The sequence below is a fragment of the Oxyura jamaicensis genome, chromosome Z (genome assembly GCF_011077185.1).
Source record: "Oxyura jamaicensis isolate SHBP4307 breed ruddy duck chromosome Z, BPBGC_Ojam_1.0, whole genome shotgun sequence".
Taxonomy (NCBI): Eukaryota; Metazoa; Chordata; class Aves; order Anseriformes; family Anatidae; genus Oxyura; species Oxyura jamaicensis.
Genome location: NC_048926.1, coordinates 69,682,673 through 69,709,257, shown reverse-complemented (window position 1 = coordinate 69,709,257; position 26,585 = coordinate 69,682,673). Strand labels below are relative to the sequence as shown.

Genomic DNA, 26,585 nt, shown 5'->3' with positions numbered 1-26,585 from the left:
AACCCAGGGATCTCTGTGTCACTATGTACGTGCTGGATAAACACAGGCCAGGGACTTTTCCAAAGGGCATTGTATAACAATGTAGCAGTTACGGTACAGGGTGTTGTACAGAAGCGACACAGCTGCGCTGCTCAAAAGCAATACTGGCTATCTGTGATAATATTCAAGGGCTCGTTTGAGAAGCGTGCCAAGGCAAGCAACACAGCTCTCAGCTCCAGTTGTTGAAGTGACACCCCCGCTTCTTGCCTGACTTCCTGATTCCATCTGATCCCATCCCACCACACCACCTTGAATTTGTGTGTCGACCCCGCTGCATTGGTGAACACTGTGTGGGCCCTCAGCAGCTGCTGGGCAAGTGGGACCACTGGCAGTATGGTGATAAATTTTGCAATCATTGACCAAGGGGAAATCCATGTTGCTTCCGCCTGACCAGGATACCCAGCCAGCGCGGCCTGGATTGACATACTATTACGCTGCAGCAGGTCCAACGAGGTTGCAGCTAACTCACATGAAATTGATACGGGCTCTGCACCAGAGCATCCAACTATCCTTGTGCGGGCCCACTGTATGGTGAGGGCCAATAGTTCCTCCCACTGCGGTAACACGACTTTTGGGGCCGCACAGTACCCAAAGAGCATCAGGTGTCGACTGTCCCCCTGATGTAAGATTATGACCGCCCCCTCATGCTGTAATAAGATGTGTGCCCGAACCCCCTTCCCCAGTTCTCGCCTTGAGAGCCCGCCGGCTTGCATGCGTGAAAAGAAAGACTGCAACAACTTTTGATGAGTAGGCAGCAATTGTCGTGGCGCCGTCAAATCCATGTTGCCCTGCAGCAGGTCCGTGAAGGTCTTCATTTCATTTGGTATTAGCAACGCAAACTGTCGTAACCATTGCGTTGAGCCTACGGGCAAGCATCCAGCCTCCACAGTCAGCCCATTATCCACCCGGGAGAACATAATGGGGTGTCTGCTCCTACAGCCATAGTCTCTCCCACTCACACCCTGTACAGATGTCAAGAAAGGACGAAGCAGCCAACTCCTGGGCCATCGAGCTATGGGAATTGCCGTGACGTCCGCCCCTGTGTCCACCAGTGCTGGTAATTTCACAGAAGGTGGTATAGGATTGGTAAGACCAGTGATCACCAAAGTGATGTTCATCTGGGAGCGAGAGCCGACCCCCATGGTCAATGCTATCACGGGCGCATCCCCTGCCTGCTGTGTTGGTACTGTATTACTGACGACTAAAAGTCGCCCTTCCTCCAGCTGTTGAGGAGGTATTTCAAATCCCTTCTCTAACGCCCCACTCCCCACAACCCATTTCCCTCGTGTTTCAGGCCCGTCATACTGACAAGTAAACACCTCAGGGCCTGTTGCCGTACTGCTCCCTCTACTCTACACCCTGATCGAGTTCGGGCCACGGCTCCCCGGACCACACTCGCGGACTTGTTCGGGAGCTCCAAGTTGTCTGCCGGGCGGGTGCTCCCCCCCCCCCCCGAGCCCCCCCCTCCAGGCCCTCCCGCTCCGCCGCCGCCGCCAGGGTCTCTGGAGCCCGGGCCGCCGTCCAGCTCCGCCTCGTCCCCCTTCTCCCCAGAGCCGAAGGCCTTGGGGAACGCGACCGCCGCACTGAAGCTACCCGCGACCAGCGCCGGCTCCTCCGCCGTGCCCGCTGCGGCCATGCCGCCGAACTGCAGAGCCATGGCCACCCCCGCCCTGCGCCCCGCCGGACCTTCGCCTGCCCTGCCAACCCAGGGTGGCTCCTCCTGATCTTCCCGAGGAAGCTCCTGCACGTGTGCCCGTCTCCGGGTCCCCTCGCCCTCTGCGGATGGTGCCGTCGATCCCGCATATGGCGAGGGCAACAAGGACGAACCTATCCCCGACATGGGCGCAGGGAGGTCAGAGGAGGGCAGTGGGGGCAGCGAAAACAGGGGGGTGGGAGCAGGACCCCCACCCGCCGATACCTCACGCATCGGGAATCTGATTATTGTGTTCCCCTCCCTCGTCCACCACCCCCCCGAGCCATCCTCTGCGGCTTGACCCAAAGGTGGAGAAGCTCTAAAGACGGGCGCACACCAAGGTGCTCCACATTCCCCCGTCGAGGGCCCACTCTCCCCTGAATCCTTCTCCGCTTTTTCCTCCCTGCCCTCGGTGCCCTCTGTTTGCGACCCGTCCTCCTGCCCCTCGGGCGCCTCCTTTTCTGACGGAGTAATCTGCGCCTCCGTCCTTGTCCCCTGCTCAGACCCCTGAAGCATTTCCGCCGCCGACTGCCACACGGAACGTCGCTCTTTTGCCTGCTTAAACATCTTGAGCATCTTCCCAAAGATGGGAATCAACCCCCAAGTTCCCTTCGTCCCATTACAAGCGGTCGCCCAAAGTCTTCCCCCTCCTTAGGGGACCTGGTCTGCTCCGGCTCCCCGGGGCTCACCCTTTTGATGCCAGCCTCACTGCAACCCAGAACTCCAGGGCTCAAGTGATCCGGCGAGCTCAGCCTCCGCTGTCCCAGAAAACGGGACGGCAAATCAGCAAATCCCCACCATTGCATCCATTGGAGCAACGGACGGATCCCTTTCCTTTTCAGTGCGATTCCGCACTGATTCCCTAACCCTTTCAGTGTACTCACCACCTGATCCATGGATGCCATGGCTATCGGCTTTCCGCTCCCTAACCCACCGGGCTGCCGCCCACAAATCACGTCGGGGTCACCAAATGTTGCCTCTCTCCACGCTACCCCAGCCCGAGAGACAACATCGATTGGCTGCCAAGACGTCTGCTCCCCGAGCAGGGACACCAGACACGGACACTACGTGTCTAGCTCAAGTGCCAATTTATTGCTGCGCAACATAGCCTCTTATACCCCTACACGCAACCGCCCCGGATACTTGTGACCCCTTACTCCACCCACTATCCCTCCTAACTTTTCCCCACACAAGGAAATTCTCTTTTTTTATTTTTATTTAATACTGTGAAATATTATCACAGATAGCATTGCATAGGCCGTTGGTTATTCCCTCTTAAATTACCACTACTAAAGTAAGGGAGGGGGACCAAAAATGTAATCTTTTTTAGGATTACTGTGTCGAACTTTTTGAAATTAACAGCAACAGTCGTTATCTTCACTGTATTTAAGTTGCAAAAATTAACTGAGCATCCATGTCCACATATGGACATACCTCAAACATTTAGTGGGATAGTTTTATCTGTAGTCCTGCGTGCTGTATTTTATGTCTATTAAATATCTTACAAAATTTAACTTTTTTACATGCAAAATTCTCTGCCAGTTATAGAAGTGAAAAACAGCTTAGAAGTTTGCATGATTAGGACTATATGAATTATTAAGGAGTACAGAATCAGGCTGAAAGGAAATCACAGTCTTCAAGGTATCTGGTTATACTTGATATATTTATTAAAATGTTATTAGCCAATTGTTTACTAATCAAAATCAGTGCTGGAACCTACTGAGTATAAATTCAGGCTTCACATTATAGCCTATACCTATATATTGCTAAATTCTCTTTAACAAAATCAGTTTCTAAAAATAATTCAGGATTGTAATAGGTTTTTCATGAGCTGGCTTGAATTCTAGATAAGAATACCATAGGTTCTTACCGAGTTTAGCATCACAGAAATATTTTTCTGATACTATAATGATTTACTACATGAGTTTATAAATTTAAAATAGTCAAAAATTAAAATAGATTTTTAACAGGGAAGAGACAGAGACTTTCAGCATAACTGGATATATTCTGCTTTTTTTTTTTTTTTTTTTTTTCCTTTCAGAAAATAAGCAAAAATCCAGTGGAAATTATTTTGTGCCAAATGACATGACAGAGAAACAAATGTCAGCATCACGTTCATCAGCATTCTGATTAGAGTTGCCTCTGCAAAGATATAGTAGGCATGCCCAACTGTAAAAGCAAACCACATGTTTTGAAGGTTGTTGTTTTTATTCTTCTGGGGCTTTAAGAGACCAGCCCAAAGAACTTACAAGCTTTCTGTAGAAATATACTGAGGAACAGCTATTTAATTGACAAGGTCTCCATGCCTAAAACATCTCTATAATTTTTGATCAGGTAATTGCTGACTTAAAGTCAGCTGGAGAGGCTAACTAGAACTGCAAAGAAGACAGCAAGCAGCCATTGCTTGTGGTACAAGTGAACATGATTCACACCTGTACTGTTTTTCAAGGGAGAGCCATTTGGTATATTCTACTGCAACAGTCATCATCTATGCCAGCACTGAAATTAGAACTACTCCTTCATAAATTAGAAGTGTCATCTGAGAGTAGTCTGGAACCTCTGTTTTCATAATACAAATGACTTGGATATACCAATGTGCCCTTATTAAACACATTAGCTGTCCAAACTACTCATTCTGCTAATAAAATGAAGGTTATGCTAATTTATTTGGTAAAAAGGGATTCAAATAAAGTAATGACAGAATTACACCGGCTGAATCCTGTTAGGCAGGAATTCCTCCATCATATAAAACACTGTAACTGACAACAGAGGTGATGAAATCTGTTCTGTACCTAGGGCATTACTTTTAGAGATGAAGAATTCCTACAGAGAATATAACAGGCTAGATTATCCTTTTTTTTATTATTTATTCTTCTTTTTTTTTTTTTTTTTCTGTAATGCTTCTAAGTTCATGCAAAACTTCCATGTCTTAACTCTGTATTTGTATTTTGAATCTGTATTTGTTATTTTCTTTCATTTTAATTAAACCACTTGCATTTAATATTGGCATTGGTTTTATTTGTTTGTGTCAGTGCATAAGTGATTTCATCTACTGTAAGGCTAGATTACAGTGAAATTTTTGGAAATTTTTTCATTAAATTAAAATACTCCTTGGTTTAGAGCAGATTTTCATTATTTTATTGGATCTACAGGAAAAAAAAAAAAAAAGCAGAAAATCTGAAATCATGTCTTTTCCACAAGTATTCATAAATGATACACTAGTGCAGTTTGATGTACTAGTAAACTACTGATTTCATTTATACTGAGATGATTTAAAAGCTGTAAATTTGGTTTCACTCAAGTAAACTATTCATTAAATCAAATAGTTTTAACTAAGCTTCCCTAAACCTTGGAGTTTAAACACTCTGGAAATCACAAGTTACCTATGATCATATCCCAATGAATGACTCTTAACATTTCACTTTGAACACTAATTTAATTATTAATTATTGCCTTTTATCTTAGACTCTTTCTTCCAGAAGTACCAAACGAATATGTATCCATGATTCTTTTTCTTATTTTTAGAGAAAACACGTTGAAATTAAGAGACCTGCTAGACTGAGTGCTTGATGAAAGTCTTGGCATGTATTTAACCAGCAGGCTACTCATTACTAGGAACTCACATAATAGGACAACTTTAAGCAACCCATTAGCTGCTCTACTGTACAGTGCAGCAATTCTAAGACAACTACCGGGTATCATTTTAGTCATGCCAATACATATTGACAAATGACTTCTCAACTTTCGTCCTGGACACATTGCTTTCAGGAAAGCAGGATGCTTGATATTTCAATCAGCAAAGGCAGTGAACTAACACCTCTGAGTTTTGCCAAGCAATGACCCAAATACAGAGACAATGACTGCTGACACTGTTACGCTCTGCCATGCCAATTTTTACCTTCTTCACTTCTTGCTATGCCTTCCAGACCATGTCATTGAGAAAAAGAAAGACTGGAAAAGAAGTAGTAACAGCAGAAAAAGCCATGCAAGACATTGACCCTGTTTATTGACCTGGTAAGACATGTAAAAGTGATTTAAGAAACAACTAACATAAGAAAGCACTGCACAGTTCTTATCTGAATATCCAAAATATCACATTACTAGACTCCAGAAGTAATTTTCTCTCTAATAACTTTATTTTCAGTAAAGACAGTAAGTATAAAGAGAAGATTATATGAATGTAAAGGAGAATTGGTACTGGAGGGTACTACCTGCACAACATTTTGGAATGACTTTTTAGAAGCACTTACTCAGAATATGCAGAAATTACTTTCAGAGGTTAATATGTTTAAACATCGTAAATCTCCAATACCTAGCATCTGTTATAATGACAGAAGCAAAGATTTTTTTTTTTTTTAAAAGTTTCACTTTTATTTCAGGATGTCATCTCTACAAAACTATAGAAGGGGGTCACTTCTCCGCTTCTATATTCCCCTTTCCTTTGGCCTGCTTCTGGATAGGTGAAACCAACTATCAGTAGACTCCCAACTACTGTACTTAATTTTGTGAGATAAATGGTTGCCTCTTTTGTGTAGCATTAAGAAACACAATTATTCATAAATCTTGAAATAAAAATACAATTTTCTTCTTACTAAACTTACTGTAATTTTGATATGTCGATCCATTCTTTATGATTATACATAAAATATGTACAATCTGGGTTTTACTCCAGTTGCAAGCCTCTTTTAAGTTTATTAATTAGTAGAAATATTCCAATGTTCAGAATTAGTAGCATAGACAAGCTTTAGGAACTGGTATTTTGTTTTGTTTTGAAGTCTTACCAATCTCATTAAATAAGAATTATTTATTTTTTCCTCCAAAGGGTTACTTTTAGCCATGTGATTTACTCTTTCCTTGGTAGGAAACTACCAAGCTAACTGCTTGCTCACCTCCTTTACAGCAAAGAGCCTCAACAACTAAAGGAAAACCTCTTAACAAAAGAAGAGGTATTAGAGACTAACCACTCTACGGAAGGAGAACTACAGACAGAAAATGCAAATGAAGACAAATCAAACTACAAAATGGTCAGATATGTCAAGAAAGGAAAGATCAGATTATTTAACAGGTTGAATTACAGAAAATTGTGACAAAAAAGATGTAGCTAGAAATAACCAGCGTGATAGAGTTGGAGAACTAGCCTCTTATCCTCAGAATAATAAACATTTTCTCATCAGAAAAAGGAAGTCTGTTCTCCAGTAAGTGTTTACTACGGAACAGAGATCCATGTTGGTCTACAGCAGGCTGAACGTGAGCCAGCAGTGTGTCCTGGCAACCAAGATGGCAAACTGCATTTTGGGGTGCATTAAGTACAGCAATAGACACCGGTCAAGAGGTGATTCTCCTGCTAGATTTAGGATTCCTGTGGCCTCATCTTGAATACAGTGTGCAGTTCTGGGCCCCACAATATGAAAAGGATGTTAAAACACTTGAAAGCATTCAGAGGAGTGCAACTAAGCTGGTGAAAGGGCTGTAGGGCATGTCCGATGAGGGATGGTTGAGGACACTTGGGTTGTCTAATCTGGAGAAAAGGAGGCTGAGAGGCAACCTCATTGCTCTCTGCAATTTTCTGAGGAGAGGAAGCAGAGAAAGAAGCTGGTCTCTTCTCCATGGTGACCTATGACAGCGTGCAAGGGGACAGCACACAGTTGCATCTTGGGAGGTTCAGACTTGACATGAGAAAAAATTTCTTTACCATGAGGGTGGTCAAATACTGGAATAGGCTTCCTAGATGGTCGATGCCCTTATCCTGTTAGTGTTCGAGAGGTATTTGGACAATGCCTCAATAATATCCTTTAACATTTGGTTAGCCCTGAAGTGGTCAGGCAGTTGGACTCCTTGAATGTTCCTTTCAGATGAACTATTCTATATGAGATGGAGTGATGTTACTGACAGAGAGGATATAAAAATCAACCCCCTACTGTATTCTGTAGCCTACTGCTCTTAAAGAACAGTGAGAGCATTTTAAGGATGCTGCAGAGACTGAAGCAAACAGTGGAACCTCATCACAAGAGTTCACTTGACTATGACTCTTTCCTAAGGAAACACAGGAATGAAGACAGGGCAAGAAGGGGACTGGACAGGCAAAGGCTTCTTCCAACCTAAATTATTTTATGATTTATGACAGGACCAACCATCCACATCTTCAGCATCAAGTACTTACACATTAAAGGAATGATATAAAAGGCAAACTGATGGATGCAGTAATCTCTGAAGAAGAAATGGTTCTATATCATGGATTTATGGGTGAGAGTCAGCTTGGACTGGCTGTACATAAGGGCTAGTAACCCACATTCAGAACTGACCTTAAGTAGAATTTAAAGTACAATAGTAATCAACGGCAATATAGAAAACAAGAACTGTCTAAGAATAGCAATGCAGCAGAATCTCTGGATCGAGGAACTGATTCAAAAATGGCAATGAAACTAAAGGTAGATTAAAAAAAAAAACATCTATAGTTGCTACAATCTGATGGGAAAATTCTTGGAACTGTATTCACTAACACCAGCAGCAATAAGCAACAACATCACTCCAAACAATGAATGTGTAATATTTCAAAATGTCACCTCCTCTATTGTTATCAGATGAGTAGGCAGAGTCAGGTAGAGGAATAAGTGCCTCAATATGTTTCCGAAAAGGCTCTGCCTGAAAATGAGAGGACAGTTTCAAAAAAGGGTAAGGACATGGATTTGATAGTCTACTACCAGAATAAACTAACATCAGAAAGAAATAGAGCCAACTTCAGAATTTTGTGTTCTTGCTATTTTTAAGGCGACTATTCCTAACTGAAAATCCAAAATATTTAAATGCTAAAGAAATTAAAGCAGCACAACTCAGAAAGTGAATAAAGATATATATATATATATGTACAAAATGTCACAATTCTATTAAAAGTACTTTTAATCATAGAACAATATGATTAAACAGATTAGATACCTTACAGAAAGCTACATACCAAGCAGAAATCAGAGCTGCATAGTATTCACACATACCCCAAGTTTAATCTCATTTAAAATTCAAGCATGAACAAAACACTATAGAAGCTAATACAAAACTTTCTCTAATAACTCTTTCGTGTGTATCCCACTCAATGACATTTTGGGTAAGATTTCTAAGAAATTCATGCAAAATTAATTTGAAGGAGAACTAGATGACTTCAGACCTTGTATGTTAATTTGCTTGACATTTTCACTCCATTGGTTTAACTAACTGAATAAATTGAATCCTTATTTCATCTCAAATGTATGCCCACACCAACAGAAATGTTTCTTGGTCTTCTAATTTCAGAACTTATTGCAGTAGCTGAAATAATATATTCCATTCACCATTATTATCATGTTCAGTATTGTGGATTTAATATGACAAAAGAGGAAATGTCCATTTTAAGGTGTTCTTTAACAGCTGTCTGAGCTGTGTATCTTCCCCATATATCTTGAACCCTGTTTAGCTGCAGAAACACAAAAAACAGTAAGTTACCTCTTCATGAAGACCTACACATCTCCACTTCAAGATTTATCCTACAAAATCAGTCTGTGCAGTCAAGAGTATATACATACCTGACTTACTTTCAGGTGGCTCAGATCATCCACATGAGATGCAGTAACCCATGGACAGATATACTCGTAAGAATTAATGGTCACAATGTACAGCAGAGACCTAATTTTCTGTCTTTAAACAGGCATCTGAAGAGCTATCTGAATGTCTGAATTCATTATCCTTAAAAAATAACTGTTAATAACAAAGTTCTGACTCTTCTCTATCAACAGGAATAGACCACTGATTTTCACTGTGAATTTCTTCTGAACAGTTGCCCAGGTGCTAAGTAAACTCTGCATATGTCATTGCTAAGGCTTCTCAGCATGTTTAGTATAGCCTGCCTCTCAAATGCAGCAAAGGGCATATATTAAACCAAACATCAACATCAGCAGTTTCGGCTCTCCTCTTGATACAGGAGGAAGAGGCTAGAAAAGGAATTGATAGTGATAGAAACATAAAATAAATTTTTGAATTGTTGGAATCTTCAACTCTCCAAAGAATTCACAGAAGCTATTCTTACTTGTACCACCTGAATCCCAAACCTGCTTACATAAACAATTCACAACTAGCTAAATAAACTGTTTGAAAGTACTAATTTTATTTCCCACTTAACCAAAGGTGGGAAACCTTTGATTATTATGGCAATCTAAAATTCTTTAACAGAAAGAGAACAAATTAGTATTCTTTAAGAAAGAACATACACACATAGATACTACTTGACAAATAAATAAATAAATAAATACTGTATGAATAAAGAATGTTTAGGAAGCATCACTCTGAGCTGGTATAATATCAACAGCACATTTCTAAGAAGTCCACAATCTCCTAGTACAAATTACAGTACATGAACACTGAGCTTTCAGAAAGCTGATCACTGAAGTCTCATTTGTGCAGTAGGTAATGAGGTACATGACAATGTATTTTTGTTGCTTAGTGATTTTTTTTCTTTTCCCCCATTTTTTTCTTTCCCCCCATTTATTATTATATTGATTTTCAACAATTCTTCTCCCTGCCCCAATTCTATTTTATCAATCATGTTTTTAATTAGTGATAGATGTGATGCAGAAAATAGAGCAAACATTTGTGCTAGAACTATATTCTATCACAAGATACATTTTAGAACATAACTTCTCACAAAACTCAGTTGTTTTTAAAAGGAGGTTCATTTTGGAGATGAAAAGCAAAATATGTTCTGACAATGTCAAATGTGTTCTGCTTCCAAGTGACTTCCCCTTTCAAATTCTGTTTGTATTATGCTATATTATAATGGCACACATGAAAACAGGACAATGACATGGAAACCAAACACAAAATATTTTGGACCAACTGTTATTGGTTCATTTTTAGATTTCCTCTGGAAAATATCAAGCTGAAGAAATCTGATTTCACCTGGAATGAAACCAGATCTCCAAGTATGTCATAACACAGAACACCCTCTTTTACAGCATTACTGGAAGGTTCGACTGAATCCAAAACCAAAGCAGTGGACATTGTCTCAGGGAGCACTCTTTCTCACTCAGTCTAAAGAAACCCAGGTCTAGAAAGAAGAAGCAACAGAACTTCCTTGTTGAGTACCTATGCAAACAAGGATTTAAAGATTTGAATTTGTTTTGATGTCCATTTCTTAAGGAAAGAAGCAATAAAGCATTCTTACTGCAAGTGTTAAAAAAACACAGTACCTCGCTCTTCCACAGCACTCGCATTACTAGACATCAAATTTGAGAATCTGGCTGTCAACATCATACCCTCAACGTGAATTACACAACTACCTTAGCGATTTAAATTGCAAAAGTGAATGACTGTCTATTTTCCATTGGTACTGCTCTTAATTATTCTGAAACAAAAATGTGTCACTTTATTTCAGGGGTAACACAGCACAGTATATCACCTTAATTTGTTACTACCTCATTTTGTATGTATATAGACAACAATGTAGTGATGTCAAAGACTATTTATTCTTAAATCTCAAGAAGAATTCCATACATAAGCGTATCTGTTAGACTTAAAAATTATTTCCTTATTTTTTCTTCTAAGGCCCCCCTGTTTTTGTGGTACTTTTGATTTGTTTTAGTCATGTGGAAAAGGCATTCAGGTTATGTTCATTCATCATAGCTTTGGGATTTCCATTCAAACCATCTAGCTGAAATCTTCAGAAAAAGTTTAAACTGAAAATAACTTCTTTTCCCCCTTTCTAACTTTCATATTGTCCATTAAATCTATTAGACTTTCCAAGGCTGACTGCTCCATGGCAGAACCTAGAAAAACATTAAAAATATTCCAAACTACTGCTGAATCTCCAGATTCAGTGATTTTGACCTGCAATGATCAAAGCTCTAATGGTGAAGAATATTTTAAATATCTTAAGGTTACTATGTTTTAGTTTGTTTGTTTGTTTTTCCACTCGACTATAGCAAAACCTCCTGGAAAGGCAACCATGACACAAAAATTTGCTTCATGCCAGCTACTCAATATATCCTTATTAGATTAATTGATTTGACCTATTATTCATTATATTCCAAGAACTTCTACTGATTAAGGCAATGCTCCTTAGGAAGTGACCTTATAAAGGTACAGTACTCAATTTATCTAATGCACAGGACCTGGCATGTCCTGCTCTAGCAGAATGAAGTGGCATCACCAAAAGGTGGAGAACCATTGTTACCATAGGACAAACAGTTAATGTAAGATTGAGACAGCTCAGAGGTGTTTTTGTGTTGAAAATATAGTACTATCTTCATATCCAGGGTGCCCCGAGCTGGAGGACCGGGACGGTGGGGATGACAAACTCCCAACCAACCCTGAACGTGTGCGGGATTTGCTACTCCACCTCGATCCCTACAAGTCCATGGGTCCGGATGGGATTCATCCCCGGGTGCTGAAAGAGCTGGCGGACGTCATTGCGGAACCTCTCTCAATTATTTTTCAACGATCCTGGGAATTTGGAGAGGTCCCGGTAGACTGGAAGCTGGCAAATGTTGTGCCGATTTTCAAGAAGGGTCAGAAAGAAGACCCTTGCAATTACAGGCCTGTCAGTCTCACGTCAGTGCCTGGTAAAATCATGGAGAATATGGTTCTCGAACTTATTGAGGCGCACCTGGGGGACAAAGCAGTCATTGGTCCCAGCCAGCATGGGTTTGTGAAGGGTAGGTCCTGCCTAACTAACTTGATTTCCTTTTATGATAAGATCACCCGTCTGGTGGACCAAGGGAAACCAGCTGATGTGATTTTTTTGGACTTCAGCAAGGCTTTTGACATGGTCTCCCATAGGATCCTACTGGACAAAATGTCCACCATACAGCTAAATAAAAACATCATACAATGGGTGAGCAATTGGCTAACGGGCAGGGCCCAAAGGGTTATGGTAAATGGGGCTGCGTCAGGCTGGCGGGCGGTCACTAGTGGGGTCCCTCAAGGCTCCATTTTAGGGCTGGTACTTTTCAATATTTTTATAAATTATCTGGATGTAGGAATAGAAGGTATTTTGAGCAAGTTTGCTGATGACACCAAACTTGGAGGAGTTGTGGACTCGAATGAGGGTGGAAAGGCCTTGCAGAGGGATCTGGATAGGTTGGAGAGCTGGGCGATCACCAACCGTATGAAGTTCAATAAGAGCAAGTGCCGGGTCCTGCACCTGGGATGGGGAAACCCTGGCTGCACGTACAGACTGGGCGATGAGACGCTGGAGAGCAGCCTAGAAGAGAGGGATCTGGGGGTCGTGGTAGACAGCAAGTTGAATATGAGCCAGCAGTGTGCCCTGGCAGCCAGGAGGGCCAACCGTGTCCTGGGGTGCATCAAGCATGGCATCGCTAGTAGGTCAAGGGAGGTGATTGTCCCGCTCTACTCTGCGCTGGTGCGGCCTCACCTCAAGTACTGTGTGCAGTTCTGGGCACCACAGTATAAAAAGGACATGAAACTGTTGGAGAGTGTCCAGAGGAGGGCTACGAAGATGGTGATAGGCCTGGAGGGGAAGACGTACGAAGAACGGCTGAGGTCACTGGGCCTGTTCAGCCTGGAGAAGAGGAGGCTGAGAGGAGACCTCATCACAGTCTACAACTTCCTCGTAAGGGGGTGTCGAGAGACAGGAGACCTTTTCTCCATTGACACCAGTGACAGGACCCGTGGGAACGGCGTTAAGCTGAGGCAGGGGAAATTTAGGCTTGACATCAGGAGGGGGTTCTTCACAGAGAGGGTGGTTGCACACTGGAACAGGCTCCCCAGGGAAGTTGTCACTGCACCGAGCCTGTCTGAATTTAAGAAGAGATTGGACTGTGCACTTAGTCACATGGTCTGAACTTTTGGGTAGACCTGTGCGGTGTCAAGAGTTGGACTTGATGATCCTTAAGGGTCCCTTCCAACTCAGGATATTCTATGATTCTATGATTCTATATCCATTAGCTTCACAGAAGGCTTGAGCTGTTTCAATAAGGTTGTTGTCTATATGAGGTAAAGGAATAAAGAAATATGGTCGATGTCACTCCCGGCCTCAGAGGGCTTAAATTCTGGGCAGTAAAAAGAGTCAGTGTAGAAAAAGAAAATGCTATCACGCAAGCTTTACAAAGGAAAAGCATGTAGCTCTAGGTGCACGAGACACTATCAGCAAATCTCAGTTCTGAATCCTGAATCTTTGTGCAGTGGTTCCATGGCTGATGGTTCCACAGTGATACTTTGGTCCTAGTTTTGACATTGGTTTAAGTCAATCCAATTTTTTTATGCTACCCATAAAAATGCTCAAATGTACAAGACGTAACAACAAATTGGTTAAAAAAAAATGCATATCTTTTTCATTTGGATCAGACCCTTGCTGCTGCTACCTACGTACTAAAGACTTCTGGAAAACTGAGAATGTAGTTGTCACTAACTTAAAGACCTTAGTTCTGATAAATTCAGTCAGCTTGGATTGAACAGAAAACCATGCCCTGAGGACTGTTTATGAGTGAAGTGAATGCGAATAATGTTTACTTCATACTGGCTCAATTCATCCAGGATGAAACGGATCAGAATCAGAGTGCATTTATATCTTACTTCTCAACTTTCTCCTTTACTTTATTTTTCTATTTTGAAAAAATATTTTTTTTTTTTTTTTTTTTCCTTTTTTTTTTTTTCTTTTTTAATTGCAGGAAGTATCATCGTGGTACCTCTAGGGAAGATGATGCTTTCTACATAGGTGAATGTCTAAAATTTAGCCAGGTAAAAGTCTTTGAAATGTTCTCGGACTGATACTAAATCTTTCAGGAAAAACTTCTTGTAAGATATTTGGTAGAATCTTAATCTTAATTTCTTTTCCAGTCCCTGCAACAGTGTATTTGATTTCTGCAACTAAACAATACAAAAATGAAACAACAAGGACAAGGAGGAAGGTGCTGTGTAGAGTGGCAAGTTGGAAGTTTCAAGAATCAAAGTTACAAAAAGAACAACACTTAAAAAGCTTCATCTTAAAAACAGGCAAATATTTTTGCCCCATTTTTTCAATTAGAAGCAAATTACTGGTCAAACATCTCTCTAGTGTATCTAATACAGTAACGCTATGTCAAAATAAATCACTATTCTTAGCTTCAACATTGAACGCTCAAAGTCCTGACAGCAATATCACTCTGCTCTGAGAATGGGGTTTACATAGTCACTTCTTGGGATGTTTTATGTCAGTCCTTAAGATCTAAATATCTATAAACTAGTTTATCTGTCTCTCATGTAACTCAGACTCCAGATTTGTGACTTAGAAACCTTTGCATGCAAGTGCCAATAGCCTTTGTGGCTGGTACTTTACCTAACTATGCAGTAAAAATCAGAAGCAGAGAGAGCAGTAAAGCTAATGGCAATTAGCTTTACTACAGATGAACAATGGCAAGAGGAACAGAAAGACTGTTGGGAGTAACCTATTTATAGCATTATTCAGGATATACCACATGAAAAAAAAAAAAAAAAAAAAAAAAAACTTCAAACATACATCAATGTGACAGCAGGCTGTCGAATCATGCAATTAATATGATCTGAGTAGATAAAAATCTTAGGAGCAAAATGGTCGGCAGACAGTGTCACCAATAATCTTTGTTTTGCAATTGAGTACACTCATTCATCTAAATATTTCCACATTTCCTTGGCTTTTCACACATTCATTGATTTCAACTGCACTTACCTGGCAGATGCACAGTATCTCCCTCGATACTCAGAATACAATGACAACACCATTACTGAGCATCTCTTAAAAAATTTAAGTAATCCACTAGTTTCCCAGAGATGGTGCCTTAATGGCAAAGACAGAGATAAACACTTATCCCTTCACCTGGATGTCCTTTTGAAACTACCACTATCATCCCCTCCCCCACAATCCCCTCCTTCTCCTTCTTTTTCCCCCTTTCTTCCTTTAATGGTATGGACCATTAAAATTCTGGCAGGACCTAAACTTTGAATGATTTCATGACAAACCTTAACTCCTGATGACCATCCTTTCTAAAAATCTCTCGAGCAAATTTGTATCTGTTTACTGTGGTGTTTTTTTCATACTTCAAAAGGCAAATGACACAAATATGTTTGGAAAATACCTTTCTGAAGCAGAAAGATGTTTTATTTAAACTAAATTGAAACAAAATGTTGTGGCTATGTGAGACACAGAGTCAAAACTATAAGCTGAATACAGCCCAAACTGTGTTTGGGGCAAATAAATTTTCTTCCCCTGAGATTTTTATTTCCCTGAGACATTTTGTTAAAACAAAAAATAAAATAATTGGTATATAATGTTTTAAGGATACACGTTTCTGCATAATTATTCCAAAGATTCCTTAGAATTAACACTGAAAAGTGATTTGAAATCTACGTTTAGCCATACAATACAGAGTTCTTATCTCCCCCAATAGTTTTGAACTTCACTCCTGAACAAGTGCAAAATCCTAAAAACCTGATAGAATGTTTGAGAGTTGTATGCCCTGACCCTGACAATGCCGGAGAACGACAGCTTGCGGCATTGTGCTGGGTCCTAGCTTACTCCTACCAAACACTGTTTAACATCATCCAGCACCTTGAAGAGAGGGAGAAAGTCTCTGAATCTGATGACCAGATAACACATGCTGTGGCTGACCCAGAGAGCCAACCGACTATGGTATCAGTCGCCCCCATAGTCAAATCAAAACAATGGAAACGGAAGTCAGCTCGTTTAGTAAGGGAAGAAGCCTCTCCTAAGAAGCAGGGAGAAGAGGAAGAAGCAGGCACCTCTAAAGCAGTGCCATCACAAAAACAGCAGGAAGACGAGATGGAAATCATAAAGGAATCAGAAACCACTCGATCCCTATCCCTGAGCGAGTTGCGAGAAATACGAAAGGACTATGGTCGACACCCAGGTGAACATATCCTCACCTGGCTGCTTCGATGCTGGGACACAGGGGCCAATAGCCAACAATTAGAAGGCAATGAAGCCAAGCAGTTGGGATTCCTTTCTAGAGAAATGGTAATCGATAAAGCAATTGGGAGAGGGACGCAGGTTCTCAGCCTCTGGAGCCGACTCCTGGCAGCTGTGAAAGAAAGGCAAGTGGGCCACTGTGCTTAAAGGTCTCCACCAACTGAGGGAATTAGCTGTGCTGGAGATGATTTATAGTGATTTGGACAATGCCCAGACACCTAAAGATCCCGATGAAGTCCAGTGCACAACATCCATGTGGCGTAAATTGGTGCGGAGTGCACCATCATCACATGCCAGTACACTGGCGATATTTAATTGGGATGAGGGGATGGGACCAACAGTGTATAACCTGTCCTGACAGCTTAAAAAATATGAAGACAATCTCTCTGCTCCACTACGGGCCTGTGTCTCAGCGGTGGAGAAACTGTCCGAAAGACTTGACCACCTTGTAGAACGAGCATATTCCCTCCCATCCAGACAGAGTGATATTTCAGCCACTAAGAATCAGTATTTTCCTGCTCGAGAGAGAGAGTACCCAAGACGCACACCACGTGGCACCTTGTGGTTTTATCTGTGTGACTATGGGGAAGATATGAGGAAATGGGATGGTGTACCTACTTCAACCCTAGCTGCTCGGGTACGTGAATTGAAAGGAAATACAGCAGCAAGAAGAGGGGCCCCTAAGAAAAACACCGCTCCAGTTTCTGTTGGGCAGTTCTCCAGAGGCAGTAAAAGAGCTGATGTTATTCTTGACCCTGATGAAGGGACCTCTGCTTCTCATTTGCAAGAATTATATGGCAGACACTCCAACCAGGACTAAAGGGGCCCTGCCTCTGGCCAGGTAGAGGAGAGGGATAACCGGATTTATTGGACTGTGTGGATCCGATGGCCTGGCACATTGGAACCACAAGAATACAAAGCTCTAGTGGACACTGGCGCACAATGCACTTTAATGCCATCAGGCTACCAAGGGACAGAACCCATCTGTACCTCTGGAGTGACAGGGGGATCCCAACAGCTAACTGTATTGGAAGCTGAAGTGAGTCTAACTGGGAATGAGTGGCAAAAGCATCCCATTGTGACTGGCCCAGAGGCTCCATGCATCCTTGGCATAGACTACCTCAAGAGAGGGTACTTCAAGGATCCAAAAGGGTACCAGTGGGCTTTTGGCATAGCTGCTTTAAGCACAGAGAAGATTAGGCAGCTGTCTACCCTACCTGGCCTTTCAGAAGACCCCTCCGTTGTAGGATTGCTTAAGGTTGAAGAACAGCAGGTACCAATCGCTACCACAACGGTGCACCGATGGCAATATCGCACCGAGACTCCCTAATTCCCATCCATGAGTTGATTCATCGGCTGGAGAGTCAAGGAGTGATCAGCAAGACTCGCTCACCTTTTAATAGTCCTATATGGCCAGTGCAAAAGTCTAATGGTGAGTGGAGGCTAACAGTGGACTATCGTGGCCTGAACGAAGTCACGCCACCTTTGAGTGCTGCAGTGCCAGACATGCTAGAACTTCAGTACAAACTAGAGTCAAAGGCAGCCAAGTGGTACGCCACAACTGATATCGCTAATGCATTTTTCTCCATCCCTTTGGCAGCAGCATGCAGGTCGCAGTTTGCTTTCACTTGGAGGGGCATCCAATACACCTGGAATCGACTGCCCCAGGGGTGGAAACACAGCCCTACCGTTTGCCATGGACTGATCCAGTCTGCACTGGAACAAGGGGGAGCTCCTGAACACCTGCAGTACATTGATGACATCCTTGTGTGGGGCAACACAGCAGAAGAAGTTTTTGAGAAAGGGAAAAAAGTAATCCAAATTCTCCTGAAAGCTGGTTTTGCCATTAAACAGAGTAAGGTCAAGGGACCTGCATAGGAAATCCAGTTCCTGGGAGTAAAATGGCAGGATGGACATCGCCATATTCTGATGGATGTGATCAACAAAATAATGGCAATGTCTCTGCCAATTAACAAAAAGGAAACGCAAGCTTTCCTAGGCCTTGTGGGATTCTGGCGAATGCATGTTCCAGGCTATAGTCAGCTTGTGAGTCCTCTATATCGAGTGACTCGAAAGAGAAACTATTTTGAGTGGGGCCCTGAGCAACAACAGGCCTTTGAACAAATCAAACAAGAAATAGCTCGTGCAGTAGCCCTTGGGCCTGTCCGTACCGGACCAGCGGTGCAAAACATACTTTACACTGCAGCTGGGGAGCATGGCCTCACCTGGAGCCTCTGGCAGAAAACCTCAGAAGAAACTCGAGGTCGACCTCTGGGTTTCTGGAGCCGGGGCTATCGAGGATCAGAAGCCAATTACACCCCAATTGAAAAAGAGATACTAACAGCATATGAGGGTGTTCGAGCTGCTTCAGAAGCTGTGGGTACAGAAGCACAGTTCCTCTTGGCACCACAGCTACCTGTGTTACATTGGATGTTCAAAGGAAAAACTCCCACTACACACCATGCGACTGACGCTACGTGGAGTAAGTGGATAGCGTTAATTACACAGCGGGCTCGAATGGGAAAACCTAATTGCCCAGGAATCCTGGAAGAGATCATGGACTGGCCAGAAGGCAGAGATTTCGGAGTGCCAACAGAGGAGGTAACCCGTGCTGAAGAGGCACCACCATATAATGAGTTGCCAGAAGACAGAAAGCAGTATGTGTTGTTCACTGACGGATCCTGCCGTGTGGTAGGGAGCCATCGGAAATGGAAAGCTGCTGTGTGGAGTCCCACACGACGAGTTGTGGAGACCATGGAAGGGGAAGGTGAGTCAAGTCAGTTTGCAGAAGTGAAAGCCATACAACTAGCCCTAGAGATTGCCGAAAGAGAAAAATGGCCAGTACTGTATCTCTACACTGACTCATGGATGGTGGCAAATGCTCTGTGGGGGTGGCTGCAGCAATGGAAACAGAGCAACTGGCAGCGCAGAGGTAAACCTATCTGGGCTGCTACTCTGTGGCAAGATATTGCTGCTCGAGTAGAAAACCTGGATGTAAAAGTACACCATGTGGATGCCCACATGCCCAAGAGTCGTGCTACTGAAGAACATCAGAACAACAAAGAGGCGGATCGAGCTTCAAAAATTGAAGTGGCTCAGGTGGACCTGGACTGGGGATGTAAGGGTGAGCTGTTTGTAGCTCGATGGGCCCACGAAACATCAGGACATCTGGGGAGGGATGCCACATACAGATGGGCTAGTGATCGAGGGGTGGACTTGACCATTGAGGCCATCACACAGGTTACCCACGAGTGTGAGATCTGTGCTGCAATCAAGAGAGCCATGAAGGTAAAATCTCCCTGGAACAGGGGGAGATGGCTAGGGTTTCGATATGGTGAGGCCTGGCAAATTGACTATATCAGACCACTCCCACAAACCCGCCAAGGCAAATGTTACATACTAACCATGGTAGAAGCAACAACTGGGTGGCTGGAAACATACCCCGTAAACCATGCCACGGCCCGAAACACTATCTTGGGCCTAGAAAGGCAAGTGCTGTGGTGTCATGGTACACCAGAAAGAATTGAGTCTGACAACGGGAGTCATTTCCGAAACAATTTGGTCACCTCCTGGGCCAAGAGGCATGGGATTGAGTGGGTGTATCACATCCCTTATCACCCACAAGCCTCTGGGAAGGTTGAAAGGTACAATGGACTGCTAAAGACTATGTTAAGGGCATTGGTGCTGGGACATGGAAACAATGGGACATAAATCTACCAGAAGCCACTTGGCTAGTTAATAACAGGGGGTCTGACAGCCGTGCTGGTCCTGCTGAAACAAAACCCCTACACACGGTGAAGGGAGCTAAAGTCCCTGTAGTGCATGTAAAAGTGGATGGGGAAGGCAGTGTGGGTTGCTCCTGCCTTGGGAAAAGGCAAACCCACTCGTGGGATTGTCTTCGCCCAAGGACCAGGGTATACCTGGTGGGTAATGCAGAAGGATGGGGATATCAGGTGTGTACCTCAAGGAGATCTAACTTTGGGAGAAAACTAATCTGTAATCTAAGTTATATGTTGTAGGAAGACGCTGCAAGATCAACGATAGGTCAACTTTGCAAGGAACTGGGCAAGTGCAACAAGGTCTTGAGCTAAGCTGGTGCTGGCGTCCAGACATCCAACTCCACCTGCCCTGAGTGACCACTTCAGCAGATGAAGACTAAATAGTCAACAGTTCTTATAGACGTTTTCCGAGAGAGACTTATAGAATGTAAAGATGTACCTACCTATCAATTTGTTAAAGAACAAGGAACAATGATGATGAGAATATGCCAGAGTACAGGGGACCTGAGAGTGACACAAATGTTATGGAATAAGGGGTGGAGGTTGTACTGGGTCTGGCTGGGATGTTAACTTTCCCTGCAGCAGCCCATACAGTGCTGCGCTCTGCACTTGTAGCTAGAACAGCAGTGGTATCACACCAGTGTTGTGTCTGCTGCTGAGAAGTGCTGGCACAGCATCAGGACTCTCTCTGACCCTCCTAGGGGGTGGGCAAAAAGTGAGAAAGAAACATCACCAGGGCAGCTGACCTAAACCAACCAAAGGGATATTCCATACCATATGATGTCACACTCAGCAATAAAAGGTGGAAAAAGGAAGAAGAGGGGAGGGGTGGGCTCTCGTTGCGAAAACGTCTGTCCTCCTCCCGAACACCGGCTATGTGCGTTGAGGCCCTGCTTCAAGGACGTGGTCAAGCATCGCTCATTTGTGGGAAGTAGAGAGTAATTTCTTTCCTCTGCACTTCCACATAGCCTTTACTTGTTTTGTTTAGTTATTCCCTTCCCCCTTCCTCTTCCCCTTTCCCTTTTTTTCCCTTTAGTTTAATTGTTCAGGAAACTTGCATTTTTTTTTTTTCAACCCGATGTCCTTGCGAGGGTAACTGCTGAAAATCAAAAAAGTAAAATAAATCCATTGCTATAGCTATGCTTCAATAAAACCTTGTATTTCCATTTTTCTTTTATGGTGACAGAAGCTGTAAGGAATCTGTTATGACAGAAGTAAGTCCAAAAAAATTCTTCATGTTCCTAAAATTAAAATGAAACTTCTCCAAGCAATGCTGAATTCCTTAACAAAAATAGGAGAATGTTCTGTATGAATATGCACAGATGTGTCTGCTGAAAACTCTAACTTCTGCTGTACCATATTCAAGAGAATAGTGCTTAAAGAAGGGTTGGATTATTCTCTATTACTTAAGATTAAATGGTCTAACTTTCATTTCAGAAAGAAGAAACACTCTTCTCTTCAAGCCCCATTAATTGTTTTCCTTGTGTGACAATCTGTAAGTACTGACTTTACATACCTACTATTCTATGGTTTGTTTGTACATGTTAATTCAGAGAAAAAGACCCAGAGACTAAATATCTGTGGAAATCTGCCTGCTCCTTTGAGAGGGTCTCCTTTTCCTAAAATATCCTTAGAAAGAGTATTTTGGTTCCTAACTCTACACCATTTAGCATATCTGAAGTCACCATCTTTCAAAGGGTCCGTCATGGAATTGTATGGTTTCCTCCTACCACAAAAATACTCTGAAAAGTCAACAAAAGATTGTGCATACTCTGGCACAGGCTTTTCCAGAAATGGGTACTGCAAATAAATCTTCCTATGAAGTTCACCACCAAGACTTATACCAAATGTCTGAGATTCAGCTGTAACAATGCATCTGTGGAGATGAGCTGAGTACATTACACTCAAATGTACTCAAGGAGTTGAGTACATTATACAACAACAACAAAAATAGTGCAACATAGTAACATTATGCTTATTATTAAAATTCAACCTACTCATTTGAGAGAATTCAGTTAGGCCTTTGATAAATATATAAAGTACACCTTCATTTAATGGAGTAATTTATTAGACATACACTTATCAAGTTTAAAATTCCAGTTCATTGTGCAATGTCTACTAAATTTAGGGTATTGGAGATGTAATCAGATGACTCTACGATATCCACAAGTATTCTTCCAGTATTGTATCAAGCTATTTTCCACTTTTATATGGTTCACTATTAAAAATATTTTTTTATCTTAGTTAACAAAGCTGCAGGAATTTCTACTGCATGTGAATACACATTCTATAGTGCCGTAGCAGCCATAGCAGCTTTGAAGATTTGCACAACGCATTTGGAAAGTGATTTAGCCATAAGCACTGTTCATACAATACTGAAAAATACTTTTAGTTTACATATAAAAGAGGTGTTCTATATATATGATATCATGACTGAAACTGATAATCTCTACATATATGTATATATTCTACTGTCATACAAAGCATGTCATATTGTGATACTGTGACTGTAACCCTAATTTCACCGCAAGTGTTTCATACCCACGTGTATGTTCTGAACTGTACTCAGCAACTTTTTATTTTTCACTTTTAGATTCAAATATCGATTATGAAAAAAGTGACCAGCTTTCAGTTGTTCTTAAGTACTAATTAGGAAATAACTGAGAATTCCCACGACCCTCAAAGACATTTTAAATATAACACTAATAAATGTTGTCAAAATAATCAAATCACTACTTCATCAAACAGCAAATGAAGTGGTAATTTTGTAAAATAACTGCTTTGAGCTTTTACATTTTTGTTTTTATTTTTTTAAAAACAATCTTGTGTTTTATTTACTAAAAACAACTTCTCAGCTTAAAGAACTTTGCTACAAGGAACTGAAAGCAGACTCATTCTCCTGCCACAGCACAGTATAAAATGTGCCTCTTCTTTGACAACTGATAGCAAGGCAATAAGGGAACTCAGGGAAGGAGTCTTAGTTTGACTTGAGTCAAGTAGAGACAGAACAGCCTTAGGCATAACAATATTTTCCTGTGTTAGTAAAATCACTTTCCCAGGACTAAAAGAAAATGACTCGTTTTAAGATTTTTTGTTGTTACAGTGCAGTCTATATGACAGGTTCTTGGATAATTTGGTCACAGTTCATTCAGTCTCTCTTAAGATATTCACCAGTTCAGTGAATATCCAGAAATGAATACAGAATAAGCTTTGGATTCCAAGCACTGGTGAGACACACTTGTAACAAGGCTGCTGTCTCACAAGCTGGTGAACAACTGGCTTCCTCACTAAAATATATGCACAGTCTACAAGTATAATGCTTTAAACAAAACAGCTCCAACACCACTCAGAAAATGGACATGAGTTTACTGTTAGCAAAAACACCAGGTGATAAAATAAGTATTCCTTTCCTGATGCATCTGTGTCAACTATTTGGTTGCTGCATGAAGATATGAGCAATGGTCTCAATACCCAAGGCAAATAATTCTTCAACCTAAATCCTTTCAGTGTGAAGCTAGCACCACTGCTGCCTTATGTTGCCCATTACTTTAACCTGAAACAGCTCATTAAAAGCATATGTAAACTGAAATTCCTTTTGAACAGGTCATTACCACACTCAGGCCTCCAGAACCTCACATCAAAAATGATGAATTATGAAATCAGCTAGATTTCATGATTACTTAAGCAGCCATCAAGAAATTCCACATTTTTTCATGAATATCTTCTGAAAAAATCATTTTCACCTAGCTGTCTGTAGGGCAAATTATTACCACCAAAGTCATATTTGGAGATTGTTTCAGATGTTAATTTCACAATAATAACCAAATTAGATAAATACATAATGAAATATATTGTTTCATGCTCAAAAGCACTTTAAGAACAACCACTTCGTTCCATTTTCATTATAAAATACAAATATCACGTTGAAAACTAATGCATGCAAGAACTTCAATTTTTGTTTTCCAATGCATTTATAGTTTCATCTTTCAAAAAAGATTTTCTGAAAGTATTAGGCTAAATAGTGCTGTGTTTTTGTGATTGCATCTTAAAGGCAAGAAAGAAAAATAAACTGATAACAAAAAGCCTTAGAGAACTCAAAGAACAGCCACTAAATCCAGTACTACAATAAGCACTTATAATTGCCTTGTGGAATAAAGGCTTTCATTTAAAACTACCCAACCTTTACACTACACAGCAGGAATGGATGGGAGCAAAATTTAATTTTCACCATAAGCCAGACTGGTAAATCCTTTTTCTGCAATAAATGCAAAAAATAACATGCCCAGTTTCAACCACGACTTTAATTCCAAGGAGTAGAATCTGAGCCGTATAGAATTTAACCAGACATCTTTAAAAGTACTTTCAGATGACAAACTCAGAAACTACTGTCTAGCTCCTTAATCATTCAAAATCGAACAACAGCAAATGCCTACTGGCTGCTGTTGCTGACAGTACAACCACCTACCCTTGACAGAATTGCAGCACAGCGAGCTTGATGTTAGGAGATTGACAGTCAGCTTCTGGTTGAAGAATGCCTGACAGTGCTTCCAGCCAGAAAAAATGAAGAGGCTCTGGAGACAGCTTTGCTGGGGATCAAAGGGAGTTCCATTTATATGCAGCCATTAGACAAGCTCACTCTTTTACACTGTTCTTCAGACAAAGCAGGAGCCAGGCAGGCCTGAAGCCTGCTGTGCCAGGCTGCGGTATCAGTGAAACAACATCAGCTAGGGACCAAAACAGACCAATGGATAAGGACTGTCGAGACTCCAAGCTTTACCCAAGTCCTACAGAACTTCACTACCATTGCATACTTAACCTTAGCGATGGACAGTCTGAACTAGGTGAGGAGTTGTTAGGGCAGTCTTCCCACAAGAGACATTTTAATGTGCAGTATTTAACTCCTGATCCCACTTCGGTGTCAGAATGGTGCTATTGCACTTTACTGTTCCTTATGCACTTGGCTGAAAGATGCATTGACAACAGAGATTAGAAAAAATGGAACTACCAGCTGGCAAATTTAGGATTACCTGGTCATATTCCTTCCAAGAAGCAGAAGATACACTTACATAATCAGCAACACAGGATTTGGGGAGTGTTCTTATTGCAGTTTTTTTTTCTTGTTCTAAGCCTCCTGTTTACCAGTCCTGTAACAGAGACTGCCTGCCAAACAGCATGCTTTCTGAACACAAACCTGTGGTTCTTCGGGATTTAGGCAGCCTCGAAAACCACATTAGTCAAGTTATCCTGCCATTTGCCACAATTCCTGGAGAAACCATACCATAAAACCATTAAAAGTTTGCAATGTCATGTAACACAAAACAGAATGAATATTTGAAGAAAAAGAAAATAGAACTTATAAAGACCATAGAGCAGTGCCACCTAGTGATTGCCACCATAAATATAAAAGTTTGCAGTAATACATGCTACAAAAAGAATGAATATGATCAATAACTGAGCATCATTCTTGTCTTACTTTCTGAGGCAAAACATTTGTGTAAAAAGCTGTAAGGGGAATAATTACTTATATCAGAGTTCAGGCACTTACTACTTTAAAGAGAGCTCAGCATGTGTATTTCACAGGAAAAATACTACACATCCACAAGAACCTACTCATCAACTCTAACTACAAAGTGTTAGGAGAAGAGTTAATATTTTCAGTACTCTAAAGAACAGCATAGATGAAGAAATAGCAGCCAGTAATATCACTGTTGTTACCCAGGTAGGATATACAGATAAATTTTGAACTGGAATGGAAATACAGGAGAAAGAAGAAGCTAAACGGTTCATAAACAGGGCTAAATTGTTTTCCTGACAGCTGCGGAAAATGGCCCTGTTGGTATTCTAAATGAAATACCGCAAGTCTCCAGTTAGAAAACCCAACCAAAAATATTCTTATATACTGGTTTACTTGGATAAGAATTCTTTTCCAACCACACTGAATAAAGCTGATATTTTGCTACTTTTTATTTATCAAATATTTCATGATCTTCATCTACTATCACATTTTTGTTTATTTCCTTTTAGGTATCTATGTAACAACTACACATCACTGAAATAATATTTTGCATGTCAGATTTCAAATTTGTGCAAAAATGCTGGCAGATTTTTGCACAAGTCCTTGAAACTGTACATCAAAATAAATTTTGATATG

General features: G+C 41.5%; 1 protein-coding gene across 16 annotated transcripts in view; it reads right to left on the bottom strand.

The window, feature by feature from the left end:
• LINGO2 (leucine rich repeat and Ig domain containing 2) overlaps window positions 1–26,585 on the bottom strand; it is a 673,216-nt gene that overhangs the window by 636,548 nt on the left and 10,083 nt on the right. For 2 of the 16 annotated variants that reach the window (XM_035309316.1, XM_035309319.1), the window contains exon 2: window positions 24,900–25,020. The exons of the other annotated variants lie outside the window; for them this stretch is intronic. The gene's annotated coding sequence lies outside the window, so the exon portion shown is untranslated. The remainder of the gene's footprint in view (window positions 1–24,899; window positions 25,021–26,585) is intronic. 16 annotated transcript variants of the gene reach the window in all.